At 64.5% G+C, this 13,310-nt stretch overlaps 1 protein-coding gene across 2 annotated transcripts in view; it reads right to left on the reverse strand.

The window, feature by feature from the left end:
* tmem45b (transmembrane protein 45B) overlaps positions 1–12,736 on the reverse strand; it is an 81,329-nt gene extending 68,593 nt beyond the window's left edge. The window contains exon 1 of one of the 2 annotated variants that reach the window (XM_070894249.1): positions 12,620–12,736. The gene's annotated coding sequence lies outside the window, so the exon portion shown is untranslated. Of the gene's footprint in view, positions 1–12,483 lie in introns of both variants that reach the window. The other variant, XM_070894248.1, reaches the window with a different exon arrangement.
* Positions 12,737–13,310: the final 574 nt, after the last annotated feature.

A 13,310-nucleotide genomic window follows, 5' to 3' on the forward strand; every position in this document is an offset into this window, starting at 1 on the left:
CGTTGGAGTGTGGGGCCGGATCGTGGGATTATGGGGCCGGATTGAGGGAGTGTGGGGCCGGACCACGGGAGTGTGGGGGCGGATCGTGGGATTATGGGGTCGGACCGCGGTATGTGGGGCCAGACCGCGGTAGTGTGGGGCCGGACCACGGGAGTGTGGGGCCTCACCGCGGGAGTGTGGGGCCAGACCGTGGGAGTGTGGGGCCGGACCGCGGGAGTGTGGGGCCGGATCGTGGGAGTGTGGGGCCGGATCGTGGGATTGTGGGGCCGGACCGCGGGAATACATTGGGCCGGACCGCGGGAGTACATTGGGCCGGACCCGGGAGTGCGTGGGGCCGGACCGTGGGAGTGTGGGGCTGGACCGCGGGAGTGTGGGGCCGGACCGCGGGAGTGTGGGGCCGGACCGTGGGAGTGTGGGGCCGGACCGTGGGAGTGTGGGGCCGGACCGCGGGAGTGTGGGGCCGGATCGTGGGATTGTGCGGCCGGACCACGGGAATATATTGGGCCAGACCGCGGGAGTGCGTGGGGCCGGATCGCGGGAGTGTGGGGCCGGATCGTGGGAGTGTGGGGCCGGACCGGATCGTGGGAGTGTGGGGCCGGATCGCGGGAGTGTGGGGCCGGACCGCGGGAGTGTGGGGCCGGACCGCGGGAGTGTGGGGCCGGACCGCGGGAGTGTGGAGCCGGACCGCGGGAGTGTGGGGCCGGACCGCGGGAGTGTGGGGCCGGATCGTGGGATTGTGGGGCCGGACCGCGGGAATACATTGGGCCGGACCGCGGGAGTACATTGGGCCGGACCCGGGAGTGCGTGGGGCCGGACCGTGGGAGTGTGGGGCCGGACCGCGGGAGTGTGGGGCCGGACCGTGGGAGTGTGGGGCCGGACCGTGGGAGTGTGGGGCCAGACCGCGGGAGTGTGGGCCGGACCGTGGGACTGTGGGGCCGGACCGTGGGAATGTGGGGCTGGACCGCGGGAGTGCGTGGGGCCGGAGCGCGGGAGTGTGGGGCCGGACCGCGGGAGTGTGGGGCCGGATCGTGGGATTGTGCGGCCGGACCACGGGAATATATTGGGCCAGACCGCGGGAGTGCGTGGGGCCGGATCGCGGGAGTGTGGGGCCGGATCGTGGGAGTGTGTGGCCGGACCGGATCGTGGGAGTGTGGGGCCGGACCGGATCGTGGGAGTGTGGGGCCGGATCGCGGGAGTGTGGGGCCGGATCGCGGGAGTGTGGGGCCGGATTGTGGGATTGTGGAGCCGGATCGCGGGAGTGTGGGGCTGGATCGTGGGATTGTGGGGCCGGACCGCGGAAGTGTGGTGCCGGATCGAGGGAGTGTGGGGCCGAATCGAGGGAGTGTGGGGCCGGATCGTGGGATTTTGGGGCCGGACCGCGGGAGTGTGGAGCCGGACCGCGGGAGTGTGGGGCCGGACAGCGGGAGTGTGGAGCCGGACCGCGGGAGTGTGGGGCCGGATCGTGGGAGTGTGGGGCCGGACCGCGGGAGTGTGGGGCCGGATCGTGGGAGTGTGGGGCCGGACCACGGGAATACATTGGGCCGGACCGCGGGAGTACATTGGGCCGGACCCGGGAGTGCATGGGGCCAGACCGCGGGAGTGTGGGGCCGGACTGCGGGAGTGTGGGGCCGGATCGTGGGAGTGTGGGGCCGGATCGTGGGATTGTGCGGCTGGACCGCGGGAATATATTGGGCCGGACCGCGGGAGTGTGGGGCCGGATCGCGGGAGTGTGGGGCCGGACCGCGGGAGTGTGGGGCCGGACCGCGGGAGTGTGGAGCCGGACCGCGGGAGTGTGGGGCCGGATCGTGGGAGTGTGGGGCCGGACCGCGGGAGTGTGGGACCGGATCGTGGGAGTGTGGGGCCGGATCGTGGGATCGTGGGGCCGGACCACGGGAATACATTGGGCCGGACCGCGGGAGTACATTGGGCCGGACCCGGGAGTGCGTGGGGCCGGACCGCGGGAGTGTGGGGCCGGACCGCGGGAAGGTGGGGCCGGACCGTGGGAGTGTGGGGCCGGACCGCGGGAGTGTGGGGCCGGACCGTGGGAGTGTGGGGCCGGACCGCGGGAGTGTGGGGCCGGACCGCGGGGGTGTGGAGCCGGCCCGCGGGAGTGTGGGGCCGGACCACGGGAGTGTGGGGCCGGACCGTGGGAGTGTGGGGCCGGACCGCGGGAGTGTGGGGCCGGACCATGGGAATACATAGGGCCGGACCGCGGGAGTGTGGGCCGGACCGTGGGAGTGTGGGGCCGGACCGGACCGCGGGAGTGTGGGGCCGGATCGTGGGAGTGTGGGGCCGGATCGTGGGATTGTGGGACCGGACCGCGGGAATACATTGGGCCGGACCGCGGGAGTACATTGGGCCGGACCCGGGAGTGCGTGGGGCCGGACCGTGGGAGTGTGGGGCTGGACCGCGGGAGTGTGGGGCCGGACCGCGGGAGTGTGGGGCCGGACCGTGGGAGTGTGGGGCCGGACCGTGGGAGTGTGGGGCCGGACCGCGGGAGTGTGGGGCCGGATCGTGGGATTGTGCGGCCGGACCACGGGAATATATTGGGCCAGACCGCGGGAGTGCGTGGGGCCGGATCGCGGGAGTGTTGTGCCGGATCGTGGGAGTGTGGGGCCGGACCGGATCGTGGGAGTGTGGGGCCGGATCGCGGGAGTGTGGGGCCGGACCACGGGAGTGTGGGGTCGGACCGCGGGAGTGTGGGGCCGGACCGCGGGAGTGTGGAGCCGGACCGCGGGAGTGTGGGGCCGGATCGTGGGAGTGTGGGGCCGGACCGCGGGAGTGTGGGGCCGGATCGTGGGATTGTGGGGCCGGACCGCGGGAATACATTGGGCAGGACCGCGGGAGTACATTGGGCCGGACCCGCGAGTGCGTGGTGCCTGACCGTGGGAGTGTGGGGCCGGACCGCGGGAGTGTGGGGCCGGACCGTGGGAGTGTGGGGCCGGACCGTGGGAGTGTGGGGCCAGACCGCGGGAGTGTGGGCTGGACCGTGGGACTGTGGGGCCGGACCGTGGGAATGTGGGGCTGGACCGCGGGAGTGCGTGGGGCCGGAGCGCGGGAGTGTGGGGCCGGACCGCGGGAGTGTGGGGCCGGATCGTGGGATTGTGCGGCCGGACCACGGGAATATATTGGGCCAGACCGCGGGAGTGCGTGGTGCCGGATCGCGGGAGTGTGGGGCCGGATCGTGGGAGTGTGTGGCCGGACCGGATCGTGGGAGTGTGGGGCCGGACCGGATCGTGGGAGTGTGGGGCCGGATCGCGGGAGTGTGGGGCCGGATCGCGGGAGTGTGGGGCCGGATTGTGGGATTGTGGAGCCGGATCGCGGGAGTGTGGGGCTGGATCGTGGGATTGTGGGGCCGGACCGCGGAAGTGTGGTGCCGGATCGAGGGAGTGTGGGGCCGGATCGTGGGATTTTGGGGCCGGACCGCGGGAGTGTGGAGCCGGACCGCGGGAGTGTGGGGCCGGACAGCGGGAGTGTGGAGCCGGACCGCGGGAGTGTGGGGCCGGATCGTGGGAGTGTGGGGCCGGACCGCGGGAGTGTGGGGCCGGATCGTGGGAGTGTGGGGCCGGACCACGGGAATACATTGGGCCGGACCGCGGGAGTACATTGGGCCGGACCCGGGAGTGCATGGGGCCAGACCGCGGGAGTGTGGGGCCGGACCGCGGGAGTGTGGGGCCGGACCGTGGGAGTGTGGGGCCGGACTGCGGGAGTGTGGGGCCGGATCGTGGGAGTGTGCGGCCGGATCGTGGGATTGTGCGGCTGGACCGCGGGAATATATTGGGCCGGACCGCGGGAGTGTGGGGCCGGACCGCGGGAGTGTGGGGCCGGATCGCGGGAGTGTGGGGCCGGACCGCGGGAGTGTGGGGCCGGATCGTGGGAGTGTGGGGCCGGATCGTGGGATTGTGCGGCTGGACCACGGGAATATATTGGGCCGGACCGCTGGAGTGCGTGGGGCCGGATCGCGGGAGTGTGAGGCCGGATCGTGGGAGTGTGGGGCCGGACCGGATCGTGGGAGTGTGGGGCCGGATCGCGGGAGTGTGGGGCCGGATCGTGGGATTGTGGGGCCGGATCGCGGGAGTGTGGGGCCGGATCGTGGGATTGTGGGGCCGGACCGCGGGAGTGTGGGGCCGGATCGAGGGAGTGTGGGGCTGAATCGAGGGAGTGTGGGGCCGGATCGTGGGATTTTGGGGCCGGATCGCGGGAGTGTGGGGCCGGACCGCGGGAGTGTGGGGCCGGACCGCGGGAGTGTGGGGCCGGACCACGGGAGTGTGGGGCCGGACAGCGAGAGTGTGAGGCCGGACTGCGGGAGTGTGGGGCCGGACCCCGGGAATGTGGGGCCGGACTGCGGGAGTGTGGGGCCGTACCGTGGGTTTGTGGGGCTGGATCGTTGGAGTGTGGGGCCGAATCGTGGGATTATGGGGCCGGATTGAGGGAGTGTGGTGCCGGACCACGGGAGTGTGGGGGCGGATCGTGGGATTGTGGGGCCGGACCGCGGGAGTGTGGGGCCGGACCGCGGGAGTGTGGGGCCGGACCGCGGGAGTGTGGGGCCAGACCGCGGGAGTGTGGGCCGGAGCGTGGGACTGTGGGGCCGGACCGTGGGAGTGTGGGGCCGGACCGCGGGAGTGCGTGGGGCCGGAGCGCGGGAGTGTGGGGCCGGACCGCAGGAGTGTGGGGCCGGATCGTGGGATTGTGGGGCCGGACCACGGGAATACATTGGGCCGGACCGCGGGAGTACATTGGGCCGGACCCGGGAGTGCGTGGGGCCGGACCGCGGGAGTGTGGGGCCGGACCGCGGGAGTATGGGCCGGACCGTGGGACTGTGGGGCCGGACCGTGGGAGTGTGGGGCCGGACCGCGGGAGTGCGTGGGGCCGGAGCGCGGGAGTGTGGGGCCGGACGGCGGGAGTGTGGGGCCGGTTCGTGGGATTGTGGGGCCGGACCACGGGAATACATTGGGCCGGACCGCGGGAGTACATTGGGCCGGACCCGGGAGTGCGTGGGGCCGGACCGTGGGAGTGTGGGGCCGGACCGCGGGAGTGTGGGGCCGGACCGTGGGAGTGTGGTGCCGGACCGCGGGAGTGCGTGGGGCCGGACCGCGGGAGTGTGGGGCCGGACCGTGGGAGTGTGGGGCCGGACCGCGGGAGTGTGGGGCCGGACCATGGGAGTACATTGGGCCGGACCCGGGAGTGCATGGGGCCGGACCGTGGGAGTGTGGGGCCGGATCGCGGGAGTGTGGGGCCGGACCGGATCGTGGGAGTGTGGGGCCGGATCGTGGGATTGTGGGGCCGGATCGCGGGAGTGTGGGGCCGGATCGTGGGATTGTGGGGCCGGACCGCGGGAGTGTGGGGCCGGATCGAGGAAGTGTGGGGCCGAATCGAGGGAGTGTGGGGCCGGATCGTGGAATTTTGGGGCCGGACCGCGGGAGTGTGGGGCCCGACCGCGGGAGTGTGGGGCCGGACCGCGGGAGTGTGGGGCCGGACCACGGGAGTGCGGGGCCGGACTGCGAGAGTGTGGGGCCGGACTGCGGGAGTGTGGGGCCGGACCCCGGGAGTGTGGGGCCGGACTGCGGGAGTGTGGGGCCATACCGTGGGTTTGTGGGGCTGGATCGTTGGAGTGTGGGGCTGAATCGTGGGATTATGGGGCCGGATTGAGGGAGTGTGGTGCCGGACCACGGGAGTGTGGGGGCGGATCGTGGGATTGTGGGGCCGGACCGCGGGAGTGTGGGGCCGGACCGCGGGAGTGTGGGGCCGGACCGCGGGAGTGTGGGGCCAGATCGCGGGAGTGTGGGCCGGACGTGGGACTGTGGGGCCGGACCGTGGGAGTGTGGGGCCGGACCGCGGGAGTGCGTGGGGCCGGAGCGCGGGAGTGTGGGGCCGGACGGCGGGAGTGTGGGGCCGGATCGTGGGATTGTGGGGCCGGACCACGGGAATACATTGGGCCGGACCGCGGGAGTACATTGGGCCGGACCCGGGAGTGCATGGGGCCGGACCGTGGGAGTGTGGGGCCGGACCGTGGGAGTGTGGGGCCGGACCGTGGGAGTGTGGGGCCGGACCGCGGGAGTGTGGGGCCGGACCGCGGGAGTACATTGGGCCGGACCCGGGAGTGCATGGGGCCGGACCGTGGGAGTGTGGGGCCGGACCGCGGGAGTGTGGGGCCGGACCGCGGGAGTATGGGGCCGGATCGAGGAAGTGTGGGGCCGAATCGAGGGAGTGTGGGGCCGGATCGTGGAATTTTGGGGCCGGACCGCGGGAGTGTGGGGCCCGACCGCGGGAGTGTGGGGCCGGACCGCGGGAGTGTGGGGCCGGACCACGGGAGTGCGGGGCCGGACTGCGAGAGTGTGGGGCCGGACCGTGGGAGTGTGGGGCCGGATCGTGGGATTGTGGGGCCGGACCACGGGAATACATTGGGCCGGACCGCGGGAGTACATTGGGCCGGACCCGGGAGTGCATGGGGCCGGACCGTGGGAGTGTGGGGCCGGACCGCGGGAGTGTGGGGCCCGACCGCGGGAGTGTGGGGCCGGACCGCGGGAGTGTGGGGCCGGACCGCGGGAGTGTGGGGCCGGACCACGGGAGTGTGGGGCCGGACCGTGGGAGTGTGGGGCCGGATCGTGGGATTGTGGGGCCGGACCACGGGAATACATTGGGCCGGACCGCGGGAGTCCATTGGGCCGGACCCGGGAGTGCATGGGGCCGGACCGTGGGAGTGTGGGGCCGGATCGCGGGAGTGTGGGGCCGGATCGTGGGATTGTGGGGCCGGATCGCGGGAGTGTGGGGCCGGATCGTGGGATTGTGGGGCCGGACCGCGGGAGTGTGGGGCCGGATCGAGGAAGTGTGGGGCCGAATCGAGGGAGTGTGGGGCCGGATCGTGGAATTTTGGGGCCGGACCGCGGGAGTGTGGGGCCCGACCGCGGGAGTGTGGGGCCGGACCGCGGGAGTGTGGGGCCGGACCACGGGAGTGCGGGGCCGGACTGCGAGAGTGTGGGGCCGGACTGCGGGAGTGTGGGGCCGGACCCCGGGAGTGTGGGGCCGGACTGCGGGAGTGTGGGGCCATACCGTGGGTTTGTGGGGCTGGATCGTTGGAGTGTGGGGCTGAATCGTGGGATTATGGGGCCGGATTGAGGGAGTGTGGTGCCGGACCACGGGAGTGTGGGGGCGGATCGTGGGATTGTGGGGCCGGACCGCGGGAGTGTGGGGCCGGACCGCGGGAGTGTGGGGCCGGACCGCGGGAGTGTGGGGCCAGATCGCGGGAGTGTGGGCCGGACGTGGGACTGTGGGGCCGGACCGTGGGAGTGTGGGGCCGGACCGCGGGAGTGCGTGGGGCCGGAGCGCGGGAGTGTGGGGCCGGACGGCGGGAGTGTGGGGCCGGATCGTGGGATTGTGGGGCCGGACCACGGGAATACATTGGGCCGGACCGCGGGAGTACATTGGGCCGGACCCGGGAGTGCATGGGGCCGGACCGTGGGAGTGTGGGGCCGGACCGTGGGAGTGTGGGGCCGGACCGCGGGAGTGTGGGGCCAGACCGCGGGAGTGTGGGCCGGACCGTGGGACTGTGGGGCCGGACCGTGGGAGTGTGGGGCCGGACCGCGGGAGTGCGTGGGGCCGGACCGCGGGAGTGTGGGGCCGGACCGTGGGAGTGTGGGGCCGGACCGCGGGAGTGTGGGGCCGGACCACGGGAATACATAGGGCCGGACCGCGGGAGTGTGGGCCGGACCGTGGGAGTGTGGGGCCGGACCGTGGGAGTGTGGGGCCGGATCGTGGGATTGTGGGGCCGGACCACGGGAATACATTGGGCCGGACCGCGGGAGTACATTGGGCCGGACCCGGGAGTGCATGGGGCCGGACCGTGGGAGTGTGGGGCCGGACCGCGGGAGTGTGGGGCCGGACCGCGGGAGTATGGGCCGGACCGTGGGACTGTGGGGCCGGACCGTGGGAGTGTGGGGCCGGACCGCGGGAGTGCGTGGGGCCGGAGCGCGGGAGTGTGGGGCCGGACGGCGGGAGTGTGGGGCCGGTTCGTGGGATTGTGGGGCCGGACCACGGGAATACATTGGGCCGGACCGCGGGAGTACATTGGGCCGGACCCGGGAGTGCGTGGGGCCGGACCGTGGGAGTGTGGGGCCGGACCGCGGGAGTGTGGGGCCGGACCGTGGGAGTGTGGTGCCGGACCGCGGGAGTGCGTGGGGCCGGACCGCGGGAGTGTGGGGCCGGACCGTGGGAGTGTGGGGCCGGACCGCGGGAGTGTGGGGCCGGACCATGGGAATACATAGGGCCGGACCGCGGGAGTGTGGGCCGGACCGTGGGAGTGTGGGGCCGGACCGGATCGTGGGAGTGTGGGGCCGGATCGCGGGAGTGTGGGGCCGGATCGCGGGAGTGTGGGGCCGGATCGTGGGATTGTGGGGCCGGATCGCGGGAGTGTGGGGCCGGATCGTGGGATTGTGGGGCCGGACCGCGGGAGTGTGGGGCCGGATCGAGGAAGTGTGGGGCCGAATCGAGGGAGTGTGGGGCCGGATCGTGGAATTTTGGGGCCGGACCGCGGGAGTGTGGGGCCCGACCGCGGGAGTGTGGGGCCGGACCGCGGGAGTGTGGGGCCGGACCACGGGAGTGCGGGGCCGGACTGCGAGAGTGTGGGGCCGGACTGCGGGAGTGTGGGGCCGGACCCCGGGAGTGTGGGGCCGGACTGCGGGAGTGTGGGGCCATACCGTGGGTTTGTGGGGCTGGATCGTTGGAGTGTGGGGCTGAATCGTGGGATTATGGGGCCGGATTGAGGGAGTGTGGTGCCGGACCACGGGAGTGTGGGGGAGGATCGTGGGATTGTGGGGCCGGACCGCGGGAGTGTGGGGCCGGACCGCGGGAGTGTGGGGCCGGACCGCGGGAGTGTGGGGCCAGATCGCGGGAGTGTGGGCCGGACGTGGGACTGTGGGGCCGGACCGTGGGAGTGTGGGGCCGGACCGCGGGAGTGCGTGGGGCCGGAGCGCGGGAGTGTGGGGCCGGACGGCGGGAGTGTGGGGCCGGATCGTGGGATTGTGGGGCCGGACCACGGGAATACATTGGGCCGGACCGCGGGAGTACATTGGGCCGGACCCGGGAGTGCATGGGGCCGGACCGTGGGAGTGTGGGGCCGGACCGTGGGAGTGTGGGGCCGGACCGCGGGAGTGTGGGGCCGGACCGCGGGAGTGTGGGCCGGACCGTGGGACTGTGGGGCCGGACCGTGGGAATGTGGGGCCGGACCGCGGGAGTGCGTGGGGCCGGACCGCGGGAGTGTGGGGCCGGACCGTGGGAGTGTGGGGCCGGACCGCGGGAGTGTGGGGCCGGACCACGGGAATACATAGGGCCGGACCGCGGGAGTGTGGGCCGGACCGTGGGAGTGTGGGGCCGGACCGTGGGAGTGTGGGGCCGGACCGCGGGAGTGTGGAGCCGGATCGTGGGAGTGTGTGGGGCTGATTGGGCTTGATCGCCCGCTGTGGGGGAGAAGGAAATTTATTCATTTGCAGAGCCTGCAGCGATGGCCCTTTCATTTGAGTAAAGAATGAAAGATTTGCATTTATATAGCGCCTTTCACGACCACCGGACGTCTCAAAGCGTTTTATAGTCAATAAAGTAGTTTTGGAGTGTGGTCACTGTTGTAATGTGGAAAACGCGGCAGCCAATTTGCGCACAGCAAGCTCCCACACACAGCAATGTGATAATGACCAGATAAACTGTTTTTGTTATGTTGATTGAGGGATAAATACTGACCAGGCCACTGGGGATAACTCCCCTACTCTTCTTGAAAGTAGTGCCATGGGATCTTTTACGTCCACCTGAGAGGGCAGACATCTCGGTTTAACGTCTCATCCGAAAGATGGCACCTCTGACAGTGCAGCACTCCCTCAGCACTGCACTGGAGTATCAGTCTAGATTTTTGTGCTCAAGTCACTGGAGTGGGCCTTAAACCTACAACCTTCTGACTCAGAGGCGAGGGTGCTGCCCACTGAGCCACAGCTGGCAGAGGGAAGGAGCATTCCAATGTGGCAGCGTTGCACAAGTACCACCCTGCCTGCTGCCTCTTGCGCTCCAGGAAGAAAACGAAGCACTTGAGTTAGAGCAACATTTCCTTCCTGGAGCACGAACGCCAAATTTTTTAAAAGTTCGGAAACATTAGCTCCTGACAGGGCTTTCCCAAAACGTTCCCTCATGAGCCCTAATCTTGCGTAACAACCTCTTGTTTGAAACTTATCGAATGTCTTCTGAAAATCCAAATATACTGCATCCACTGGTTCCCCCTTATCTCCCCTGCAAGTTACACCCTCAAAAAACTCTAATAGATTTGTCAAACACGATTTCCCTCTCATAAAAACCGTGTTGACTCTGCCTAATCATATTGTGATTTTCTAAGTGCCCTGTTACTACATCCTTAATAATAGATTCCAGCATTTCCCCGACTACTGATGTCAGGTTAACTGATCTGTAGTTCCCTTTGTTCTTTCTTGATTAGCGGGGTTACATTTTCTACCTTCCAATCCACAGGGATTGTTTATCATCTAGGGAATTCTGGGAGATCTAAACCAATGCCTTCACTATCTCTGCAGCCACCTCTTTTAAGACCCGAGGATGTGGACTATCAGGTCCAGGGGATTTGTTAGTTTTTAGTCCCATTAATTTCTCCAGTACTTTTTCTTAACTAATATTAATCACTTTAAATTCCTCACTCTCTCTTGGTTCCCCACTAATGCCAATATTTTTGTGCCTTCTACTGTGGAGACAGATGCAAAATATTTATTTAACTTCTCTGCAATTTCCTTATTTCCTCATTATAATATCTCTGCCTCTAAGGGACCCACTTTTACTTTTGCTAATCTGTTCTTTCTTACATACTTGAAAAAGTTCTTACAATCTGTTTTATATCTCTTGTTAGCTTACTCTCACATTCTAAATTCTTCCTCTTTATCAATTTCTTGATCATCTTGCTTATTTTTAAAACCCTCCCAATCCTCAGGCTTACTACTCTTTTTGGCAACATTATAAACCTCTTCTTTTAATCTAATACTATCCTTAACTTCTCTAGTTAGCTATGGCTGTGCCACTTTTCCAATGGAGTTTTTATTCCTCAAGCCTATAGTCATTGAGAATTATGAATTATTTCCTTAAACATTTGGCATTGCTTATCTACCGTCAAATCTTTTAAGCACATTTCCCAATTTGCCTCAGCTAACTTGCCCCTCCTACTTCCGTAATTGGTTTTGTTTAAATTTAAGAGCCTAGTTTTGGACTTAATTGCTTAATCTCAAACTTAATATGAAATTCTATTGTATTATGATTACTCTTCCCCAGAGGATCCTTTACTAATTAACTTTACTAATTAACTTTATTAATTAACTTTACTAATTAACTGGGAGCTGAGCTTCTGGCATTGACTTCCTCAGCAGCCTCTTCACTCTGGAGGTCTAGAGAGCTTTGTGCACCCTCACCACACGGATCCACTTCCATTACATCATCGCACTTAATCCGCTCCCTATTACATCATCAAAGGTAATCCACTCCCCATTACATCATCGCACATAATCCAGTTCAGAGAAGGTTCACAAGGTTGATTCCTGAGATGAAGGAGTTGTCATGAAGAAAGATTGAGCAGGTTGGGCCTATACTCATTGGAGTTTAGAAGAATGGGAGGTGATCTAATTGAAATGTATAAGATTCTGAGGGGGCTAGACATTGTAGATGCAGAGAGGATGTTTCCCCTCGTGGGGGAATCTAGAACCAGGGGGCATAGTTTCAGAATAAGGGGTCGCACATTTAAAAAAGAAATTCGGAGGAATTTCTTCTCTCAGAGGGGTGTGAATCTTTGGAATTCTCTGCCCCAGAGAGCTGTGGAGGCTGGGTTATTGAATATATTCAAGATGGAGATAGACAGATTTTTGAACTATAGGGAAGCCAAGAGTTATGGGGAGCGGGCAGGGAAGTGGAGTTGAAGCCGAGATTAGATCAGCCATGATCTTATTAAATGGCGGAGCAGGCTCAAGGGGCCAGGTGGCCTACTCCTGCTCCTATTTCTTATGTTCTTATTTACATCCCCATTACATCATCACATGTAATCCACTCGCTAGCACATCACTGCCGTGCTGTGATCAGCTATCATCACAGACTGAGGTCTGAACCTCAGCACTCCTGCTCAGTATGGCTCAAACTCAATGCATTAACTACTGAGCGGTTTGAGAACTATTGTTCAATTTGTAAAGTTAAGCAATTCTTATCAAATTATTAATAATCTCGTCTACATTTAATTTGCTCCTAAGTCGTAATATGCGTAAGAACACTGGTGTGTACTCACACTGATACACCCTCCCAGGTGCTCACTCTCTGCTGCTTCTCTCTGGCAGCTAATGGTCCCAAACCTTTCAACTTGTTTGGTACTGAACTCTTGTTTCCTTTTCAGACCTTTTTATAACATTCAAATAATTTTTAGTTTTCCTTTACAAATCAAAACAAAAGTGCTGGAGTTGAAGAACTTACCGGAGTCTGAGGACTTTGGTGTGTTTATTTCCTTGTTCTGTGTGGCTGAATAACCTTTGGCTCAGGTCCTGTGTCAGAACCTGTGCAGCTCCTCCCAGACTCAAAGATCAAGATAACTTGCACACTACAAACTCACCAGTGTTGTTCAGAGTTTATTGAACTGCTGTGGGCTGCCCTCTCCTTTCGATCTGTTAACTTCCTCGCGCGTCTCCAGATCTTCCTGAATTTCACAGTAACAGGTGCAAACTCGAAGTTAAACCTGCCTCCCAGACACAGATTGCTTGGTGACATCGCCACTCCCTGAACCCAGCCTGATAGAGCACCACCATCTGGTGGGCCAGGCTGGCAATGCAGTACACTGCTCTTAAAGTGGTACTCCACCCAGTACAGTAACACACTCATCCAGAAAGGCTCTCATCACTTTCTCTAACTGAATCCTTGAGGAATGAGGAAATTGTTCTTGACATCTGCTTTAAATTATCCATTCATTGAATCAGATAATAATACAGCACATAAGGAGGCTACTCGGCCCATCGTGCCTGTGATAACAAAATCCATCTCTTACCATGAACTCACCTCTAGCTCTTTGATACAGCTCTCCAAGTAGTCCCACTCCGTTGCTCCTTCCCCATAGTCCTGAAAATGTTTCCCTTCAAGTACTTATCCACTTCTTATGAGGATTTGTCTATGGCCTCTTGCTTTGATATCATGGCAATACCATTAAGTTCTGGATTAATCTTAGCAATGCCATTTAATACCACCTTCTTCAATAAGATCGCTTCTCTCTCACCTGTTGCAAGTTCACAGAGCCGCAAGTTACTCAATCC

This window comes from Pristiophorus japonicus, chromosome 11, assembly GCF_044704955.1.
Source record: "Pristiophorus japonicus isolate sPriJap1 chromosome 11, sPriJap1.hap1, whole genome shotgun sequence".
NCBI lineage: Eukaryota > Metazoa > Chordata > Chondrichthyes > Pristiophoridae > Pristiophorus > Pristiophorus japonicus.